The sequence below is a fragment of the Macaca fascicularis genome, chromosome 8 (genome assembly GCF_037993035.2).
Source record: "Macaca fascicularis isolate 582-1 chromosome 8, T2T-MFA8v1.1".
Lineage (NCBI taxonomy): Eukaryota > Metazoa > Chordata > Mammalia > Primates > Cercopithecidae > Macaca > Macaca fascicularis.
The window spans coordinates 110,589,455-110,598,882 of NC_088382.1; positions in this window are offsets into that span (position 1 = coordinate 110,589,455).

Here is a 9,428-nt window from a genome sequence, read left to right on the forward strand (position 1 = left end):
GGCTAATTGTATTAGCCACCTCTTTATAGGTAATTGGTGAAGATTGGGTAAATGGAAGAATAATGAATAAGTAAATGTATTTTTTTAAGAAGAAAACAGCATTTTGGAGATTATTAATAATGCTACATATGATAATAACATGAATAAATGAAATTCACTGATAAACACATTCTAAATATTTAAAACCAGAAATTTCCAAGTATTTAAGCCCAAGAAGTATTTATTTCTCTTAAAAAAATTTTTTTTAAGACCAGGTGCAGTAGTGAGAAGGAAGAAAGAGTAAAACAAGGAAGTTTGACCTGTCACTGACTGTGAACAATTGAGATAACTCACTAACTTCAGACCAGCCAAGAAAATGTTTCTTATTAAGAAAAACAGTACATTTTCTTTTCCTTTTTTTTTTCTTTTTTTGAGGCAGTGTCTCACTTTGTTGCCCGGGCTGGAGTGCAGTGGCGCAATCACTGTTCACTGTAACCTAGACCTCCTAAGCTCAGATGATCCTCCCACCTCAACCTACCAGGTAGCTGGGACTGCATGCGTGTGCCAGTAAATTTTCTTTATGTTCATTTCTCTACCAAAGACCCTGGATAGATTTGCTTAGGAATGAAATAAGATAGGGTGTAAAAGGAGACTTGCATAATCCAATTATTTTATACTGAAAATAAACGAGACATGATTTTCTTTTGAAGTATTTACATGATTCAGGGCACAGACTCAATACATACATTTTAAAGGCTATTAAAATTCAAATATTGACCAGGCCCGGTGGTTCACACCTGTAAACCCAACAATTTGGAGGGTGTGTTAGGAAGACTGCTTGAGCTCAGGAGTTCAAGACCAGCCTGGACAACATAGGGAGACCTCATCTCTACTAAAAATTAAAAAAAAAAAAAATGAGCCAGGCATGGTGGCGCAGGCCTGTAGTCCTAGCTACTTGGTAGGCTGAATTGGGAGGATTGCTTGAGCTCAGGAGATCAAGGCTGCAGTCAGCTATGATCTCACTACTGTACTCCAGCCTGGGTGACAGAGTGAGACCCTGTCTCAAAAAAAAAAAATAAAATGCAAATATCACTTTCAAGTGTATTTCTTTTTTTTTTTTTTTTTTTGAGACAGAGTTTCACTCTTGTTGCCCAGGCTGGAGTGCAGTGGCATGATCTGGGCTCACTGCAACCTCTGCCTCCCAGGTTCAAGCGATTCTCCTACCTCAGCCTTCCGAGTAGCTGGGATTACAGGCAAGCACCACCACGCCTGGCTAATTTTGTATTTTTAGTAGAGATGGGGTTTCTCCATGTTAGTCAGGCTGGTCTCAAACTCCTGACCTCAGGTGATCCGCCAGCCTCAGCCTCCCAAAGTGCTGGCATTACAGGCATGAGCCACCGCACCCGGCCTCAAGGGTTTTCTGAAAAATGTCCAAATAACCAAAAGTTTGTATAAACAATAAAACCTAGTATTAACCTCAAAATTTCATCTCTTGCTGCACAGATCATTTTTACAGAAGTTTAAAATTACAGATAATAAGGGTTTTTATTTTTATTTTTCTTCTTTTTTTCCACTATGAAGTATCTGTAGCATGGAGTATTTTTTTATTTCTACTAATAATGAAGGGTTTTTTCCTCCCTCCACAGCATCCTTGTCTTAATAATTTGACACCTAGTACAGTTTCTTGCAAAAATAAAGTGTTTATGTTTATTACATGAATGATGAATCAATTAGTGAGCATTGAGTATTTTAGACTTTTATAGAAAAGTCATATTTCTCATTCAGAGGTTACAAGAAGATAGAGGTTTGAGAAAATTTGAAGAAGAAAATATAAATATGGCCTGTGGAAGAGTCTACAAGTTTTTTTTTTTTTCCAATATACTTATTATTATTAATAGAATGTCTAATACTCAGCTGGGCACGTAGCTACCTAAAATGAAGACCACATTTCTCAGCCTCCTGCACAGCTAGGTGTGCCATGCAATTAAGTGATGGCCAAAGAGATGTAAGGAGACGTTTCATGTGAAACTTCAAAGAAGTGTCCTCAAAGGGAAGCAAAGCACCCTGCTTTGTCCCTTTCCCTTCCTGCTGGCCAGAATGTGAACATGGTAAAGAGCCGGGACAGCCAACCGGGGCCAAAGCAGCACAGGAAGGAGAGGGGAGCAGCAAAGTTGAAGGAGTCTGGGGCTCTCACCACTTGGAAATGCCAGATTAGCCCTACACGGTTGACCTCTGCATAGTTATTTTTAATGAATAGAACCTTATGTAATTAAGCTCTAGCTTATTTGGGATTTCTGTCCTTGGCAGTCAAACCTAATCTTAGTAGTGACCTAAGTAGCTCTAAAATTGTTACTTAATTTGTATACTTTTTGTGGATTCTATGACTCTAGGGCATCTCCTAAGTGATCTGGTATAATGTATCTTTTTTCAGTAGGCCACTGTGTTAGTCCATTTTCACACTGCTATAAAGAAATACCCAAGACTGGGTAATTTATAAAGGAAAGAGTTTTAATTGACTCACAGTTCCACATGGCTGGGGAGGCCTCAGGAAACTTACAATTATGGGGGAAGGGGAAGCACGCACCTTCTTCACAAGGCAGCAGGAGAGAAAGAAGTGGTGCTAAGGAGGAACTTCTAAACACTTATAAAACCATCAGATCTCGTGAGAACTCCCTCACTATCACGAGAACAGCATGAAGGAAACTGCCCCGATGATCCAATCACCTCCTTCCCTCTACATGTGGGGATTACAATTCAAGATGAGATTTGGGTGGGAACACAGAGCCATACCATATCAGCATGCTACCTTTTTGCCTGGCTAGGATAACTGCTGAAGTGATACGTCATCAAATTTTATCATATTTATTGAGTATACCTACTATGTAGAGTAATTCCCATGTCTTGTTTTCTGAATTCGTTAAAATAAGAATTAGGTTTCTGAGAGTTGCTTTGTACTTTAGTTTTTAAAAAATTTATTCCTGATATTTTCCTCCAGCTACTTGGGAGGCTGAGGCAGGAGAATCGGTTGAACCCGTGAGGTGGAGGTTGCAGTGAGCTGAGATTGCACCACTGCACTCCAGCCTAAGTGACAGAGTTGAGTCTCCATCTCAAAAAAAAAAAAAAAAACCACCACATTAAATCATAGAGTACGTAGTATTCACCGTCTGACTTTTTTCACTTAGCACAATAATACAGAGAGATCCCATGTACACTCTTCCCAGTTTCCCCTGACGGTAATGTCTTACAGAACTATAGTATAAAATTGCAGCTAGTATATTGACATTGACAACACTTAAGATACAGAATATTTCCATGGGAATTTCTCATATTGCCCTTTTAAAGCTACAGCCCTTCCTTTCCACCCCATCCTCTCTATAATCCATGGTAACCACTAATCTGTTCTCCATTCCTATGATTTTGTCATTTTAAGAATGTTATGTGAATGGAATCACAGTATGTAACCTTTTGGGGGTTGGCTTTTTCACTCTGCATAATTCTCCGGAGATTCATCCAGGTTTATGCAAGTATCAGTAGTTGTTTCCTTTGTATTCTGAATAATATTTCACGATATGAATATATCTCAGTTTATTTAACCATTCATTGGTTGAAGGACAGTGGGGTTGTTTCCAGTTTAGGGCTATTACAAACAAAGGTGCTATAGGAGTTTGAGACCAGCCTGGCCAACATGGTGAAACCCCATCTTTATTAAAAATACAAAAATTAGCCAGGTGTGGTGGCGTGCTCCTGTAATTTCAGCTACTCGGGAGGCTGAGGCAGGAGAGTCACTTGAACTTGGGAGCTGAAAGTTGCAGTGAGCTGAGATTGCAGCACTGGACTCCAGCCTGGCAACAGAGTGAGACTCCATCTCTAAATAAATAAATAAATAAATAAATAAAGCTGCTATAAACATTTTTTTGGTGTGTGAACATAGGTTTTTGTGTGAATATAGGTTTTATTTTTTTGGAATAAATGTCCAAGAGTGAAATTGATGGGTCATATGGTAATTGGATGTTTAGGTTTTAGTTTTTAGGTTTTTTTTTTTTTTTTGAGACAGAGTCTTGCTCTGTTGCCCAGGCTGGAGTACAGTGATCATAATCTCGGCTCACTGCAAGCTCCCAGGCTCTCAAGCAATCCTACCATCTCAGCCTCCCTAGGAGCTGGGACTACAGACATGCGCCTCCACGACCGGCTAATTTTTGTATTTTTAGTAGTGACAAGGTTTCACTATGTTGGCCAGACTGATCTGGAACTCCTGGCCTCAAGTGATCTGCCCGCCTCGGCCACCCAGAGTGCTGGGATTACAGGCGTGAGCCACTGTGCCTGGCCTACAATATTTAGTTTTGTAAGAATTTGCCAAACGGTTTTCCAGAGTGGCTGTATCATTTTACATCCTCAGCAACGTATGAGTGATCCAGTTTCTCTGCATCCTCACCAGCATTAGATTTTGTTATTATTTTTATTTTAGCCAATCTGATAGCTGTGAAGTGATAGCTCATTGTGGTTTTAATTTGCATCTCCTGCTGGTTAATGATGTTAAATATCTTTTTAGTGCTTATTCACCATCTGTTAATCCTGTCTGGTGAAATGTCTGTTTACATCTTTTTGCCCATTTTTCTAACTGGAATTTTTAAAATTTATTTATTTTTTTACTGTTGAGTTTTGGGAATCCTTTATATATTATAGATACTAAACCTTTGTCAGATATGTTTTGCAAATATTTTCCTCCAGTCTCTAGCTTGTCTTTTTATCATCTTCACAGGGTCTTCAATGGAGCAAAAGTTTTAAATTTTGATTATATCCAGCTTGTCAGCCCTTCCTTTTGTGAATTGTCCTTTTGATATCAAGTCTAAGAACTCTTTGTCTGCCCCTACATCCTAAAGATTTTCCCTGATATTTCTTTTAAGTTTTGTAGTTTTACATTTAAGTTCGTAATTCATTTTGAGTAAATGTTAATGTAAGGCATAAGAATTAGGTCGAGGTTCAGTTTTCTTTCTTTTTTGTTTTTTTTTTTTTTTGCTTATAGGTGTCCAGTTGCTCCAGCACCATTTGCTAAAAAAGCAATCCTTCCTTTATTGAATTGCCTTTGCACCTGTGTCAGAAATAAGTGGGGCATGGTGAGCAAGGTGGGACTCACCTAAGTCCCAGCTACTCAAGAGGCTGAGGTGGAAGGATAGCTTAAGCCCAGGAGTTTGAGGTTGTAGTGTGCTATTATTCTGCCCGTGAATAGCCACTGCACTCTAGCCTGGGCAATATAGCAAGATCCCATCGCTAAAAATAAAACAAACTAAAAAATTAAGACAAAAAAATTCTGAAAACGCTCTGGTTGAATTAAAAAAAAATCAGTGGGGCATATTTGTATGAGTCTATTTAATTCATTCCTTTTTATTACTGAGTAGTATTTCATCATATGACTATACCACAATGTGTTTATACCTTCATCCATTCTTGGACATCTGGTTGTTTCTAGCTTTGGGTTATTGTGAATAAAACTACTGTGAACATTCATGCCAGCTATTGTGTGGACACATGTCTTTCCTTCTTTCCTTTCTTTCCTTTCTTTCCTTTCCTTTCTTTCTTTCTTTCTTTCTTTCTTTCTTTCTTTCTTTCTTTCTTTCTTTCTTTCTTTCTCTCTCTCTCTCTTTCTTTCTCTTTCTTTCTTTCTTTCTTTTCTTTTCTTTTCTTTTCTTTTCTTTTCTTTTCTTTTCTTTTCTTTTCTTTTCTTTTCTTTTCTTTTCTTTTCTTTTCTTTTTTGAGACGGAGTCTTGCTCTGTCACACAGGCTGGAGTGCCGTGGCACAATCTCAGCTCACTGCAAGCTCCACCTCCTGGGCTCACACCATTCTCCTGCCTCAGCCTCCTGAGCAGCTGGGACTACAGGTGCCCACCCTCATGCTTGGCTAATTTTTTGTATTTTTAGTAGAGACGGGGTTTCACCATGTTAGCCAGGATGGTCTCGATCTCCTGACCTCGTGATCTGTCCATCTCAGCCTCCCAAAGTGCTGGGATTACAGGCATAAGCCACCACACCTGGCCAACACATGTTTTTATTTCTTTTGGGTAAAACCTAGGAGTGAGATTGAGGGATTATATGGTAACTGTATGTTTAACTTTACAAGAAACTTGATAAAAAATTGCCAAACTGGTTTGCTGGTGACAACCCTGTGGCCGAAGGATTACCTAGGTGCCGAGGCAAGAGGCCGAAGGCACAAACTGTTTCAGTATAATAAAGAAAATAGTTAGAATAAGAACAGTTATAATACAAGTTAGATATAAAGATGATCATGAACAATGATCAATCATTAGTATAAACATTATTAATCATTAGTTTTTAATATATGTTGTATTACTAATAAAACCAAGGAATAACCGGCGGGTATAGGGTAGGTGCTGAAGGGACATTGTGAAAAGTGACCTAGAAGGCAAGAGGTGAGCCCTCTGTCACACCCGCGTAAGAGCTGCTTGAGGGCTCCTTGGTCAAGTGGTAACACCAGTGCCTGGGAAGGCACTCGTTACTTAGCAGACCGCGAAAGGGAGTCTCCTTTCCTTGAAGGTGTCAGAGAACACTCTGCTCCACCAGCTTCTTGTGGGAGGCTGGATATTATCCAGGCCTGCCCACAGTCATCCGGAGACCTAAACCCCTCCCTGTGATGTTGTGCTTCAGTGGTCACGCTCCTTGTCCACTTTCATGTTCCTCCCGTACTCCTGGTTCCTCTTTGAAATTCTTAGAAGATAATGGTAGAAGAAATAGTGAAAGTCTTAAAGTCTGTGATTTTTCTGATAAGTGCATAGAAGAAAACACTGACATATGCTGCCTTCCCTCTCTGCTTCAGTCCTACGATCACATGACTTGCTTGGCCTTATCAATCACTTGAATGACTCACCCTCCTTACTCTGCCCCCTTGTCTTGTATACAATAAATATCAGTGCGCCCAGCCATTTCGGGCCACTACCGGTCTCCGTGTCTTGGTGGTAGTGGTCCCCCAGGCCCAGCTGTTTTATCTTTATCTCTTTGTCTTGTGTCTTTATTTCTTATGATCTCTCATCTCTGCACATGGGGAGAACACCTGCAAAGCCCCATAGGGCTGAACCCTACAGAATGCAAAAACCATTTTGCATTCTCACCAGCAGTAACTAAGAGTTCCAGTTGTTCTACATCTTTGTCAACACTTTTTATTGTCAGACTCTAATTCTAGCCACTCTAGTGGGTGTGATCTAATATCTCATATTGATTTTAAAATGCATTTTCCTAATGACTAATGATATATTGGGCATTTCTTCATGTTCTTACTTGACATTTGTGTATCTTCTCATCTTTTCCTTATTTTTCATTGGGTTATTTTTCTTATTAGTTGTGTGTTTTTAAAATACCATGTAAGTATTTTGAGGAAGATTATCTCAAAGGAACCCTGAAGTGTTTTTCTTCCAGCCTCAAGGAATCTTAGGTCTTTAAGAAAATAAAACTTGCTCCTCATTTTTAAAAAAGAAGGAGAAAAATAAATCTCCTAATTCATTTGGTGTGTCTATTTGAATGTCCATGTATAGCACTAAGTTGTTTAAAGAAGATATATGACAAAGTATCTAAAAAACATGGCTGGACATGGTGGCTCACACCTGTAATCCCAGCACTTTGGGAAGCTGAGGTGGATGGATTGCTTGAGCGCAGGAGTTTAAGACCAGCATTGGCAACATGGCAAGACCCCATCTCAAAAATAAATAAATAAATGAAAATAAAAAGCATAATGCTTACTATTCATCATTTGGTGAATTAAAGTGAGCGCAATATTTTGGTGATTCATTTTGCTAATCCGATGTGAATGACAACTCTTTCAAGCCACATATTACCATTTATTGAATAACTCTTCTTAATAACTTTTCTGACCCCTTGCAATGGTAATAATTCATTTCTCTACCTTTGAAAACCCTCTCTGTATCTTGTGGTATGCCTTCTCTAGAAATGGCAGTAAGTTCTTGACTGGGCACAGTGGCTCATGCCTGTAATCCCAGCACTTCACGCCTGTAATCCCAGCACTTTTGGGAGGCCGAGGTGGGCAGATCACGAGGTCAGCAGATCGAGACCATCCTGGCTAACAGAGTGAAACCACGTCTCTACTAAAAATACAAAAAAATACAAAATATTAGCCAGACGTTGTGGTGGGTGCTTGTAGTCCCAGCTGCTGGGGAGGCTGAGGCAGAAGAATGGCATAAACCTGGGAGGCGTAGCTTGCAGTGAGCCAACATTGTGCCACTGTACTCCAGCCTGGGCGAAAATCAGTTTTATTTACAGCTGAATGTGATTGTATCACAACTCTTTAGAGGCAGTACAACATAGTGAACAGGGATTGGGTTTTAGAGTCACTTGCAACCTCTCTGACTTGATCCTCAGTTTCTTCATCTATAAAATAGAGATTATGATACTAGATGTAATATGAAAATTAGGACTAGGTAAACAAACTGCTTGCTGCTATGTTTGGCTCAATAAATAATAACTATTATTCTCATGTTTTGGTCTTCCTAGTCTACAACTTTTTTTTTTTTTTTTTTTTGAGACGGAGTCTCACTCTGTCGCCCAGGCTGGAGTGCAGTGGCTGGATCTCAGCTCACTGCAAGCTCCGCCTCCCGGTTTTACGCCATTCTCCTTTCTCAGCCTCCCGAGTAGCTGGGACTACAGGCGCCCGCCACCTTGCCCGGCTAGTTTTTTGTATGTTTTAGTAGAGGCGGGGTTTCACCGTGTTAGCCAGGATGGTCTCGATCTCCTGACCTTGTGATCCGCCCGTCTCGGCCTCCCAAAGTGCTGGGATTACAGGCTTGAGCCACCACGCCCGGCCCCTAGTCTACAACTTAACCAGTTAAAAATTAGAAATTGTGAGGCCAGCCGCAGTGGCTCACGCCTATAATTCCAGCACTTTGGGAGGCTGAGGTGGCCACATGGATCACCTGAGGTCAGGAGTTCCAGACCAGCCTGGCCAACATGGTGAAACCCCATTTCTACTAAAAATACAAAAATTAGCCAGGCGTGATGGTGGGCACCTGTAATCCCAGCTATTCGGGAGGCTGAGGCAGGAGAATTGCTTGAACCCAGGAGGTGGAGGTTGCAGTGAGTGGAGACTGCGCCACTGCACTCCAGCCTGGGTAACAGAGTGAGACTCCTCTCAAAAAAAAAAATTAGAAATTGTGATAAGATTTTAACTTTAAAGTTATATTTTGTTATAGATCATTTTCTGTAATTGGACATTTACTATGTGCCAGGCTATAATTGGACATTTACTTGTGCCAAGTGCTTTATATTTGAAATCTCACAAGGCAGGTAGGTTCCCTTATTCTTATTTTACAGACAACAGAGACACACAAGGATGAAATAACTTGCTCAGGATTTTTCAGGAAGAGGCAGAGTTTGAATTCGAACTGAAGCCAGATTCTGACCCTGGCATTTTAGCCACTATGGTTTCCTGC